A 496-nucleotide genomic window follows, 5' to 3' on the forward strand; every position below is an offset into this window, starting at 1 on the left:
GGAAGCGAACAATATTTCTTTAACTTCCTGGTTAATTTTGAGTGTCATGAAATTACATAATTTGCGTGACAATATATCCCTTTACTCTAACCCTAAAACATTCAGATAGTAACAAACTCCATATTTACATAACCATTTCTTCTGCTTTTGGGCTTGCCAGCATTGTGATTTGCGATAATTTGCAAGTCTGTTTTTGTATCTCATAAATGTTTAGATTTTCAATTACATGGTCACTCAACCTCTCGATTGTGTAAATAGTTCACCCTGAAGTCAAAATAGATACGTTTCTCAGGAACCCGACAAAGAAGGCTTCCTGACCCGACAGATGAAATCTAAATATTCAGTGAAAGATTACAACAAAATTTAAAAAACCAACGACGGAAGTTTCTTGGCTAACAAGTACGTTGCTTTACTCTGAAAACGACAAACGATTAACATTCTTTCCCGTAGTTCATTCAGTTGACACAAGGTGATCACGTGCACCTTTATGGTTGCC

This window comes from Montipora foliosa, unplaced genomic scaffold (genome assembly GCF_036669935.1).
Source record: "Montipora foliosa isolate CH-2021 unplaced genomic scaffold, ASM3666993v2 scaffold_423, whole genome shotgun sequence".
Taxonomy (NCBI): Eukaryota; Metazoa; Cnidaria; class Anthozoa; order Scleractinia; family Acroporidae; genus Montipora; species Montipora foliosa.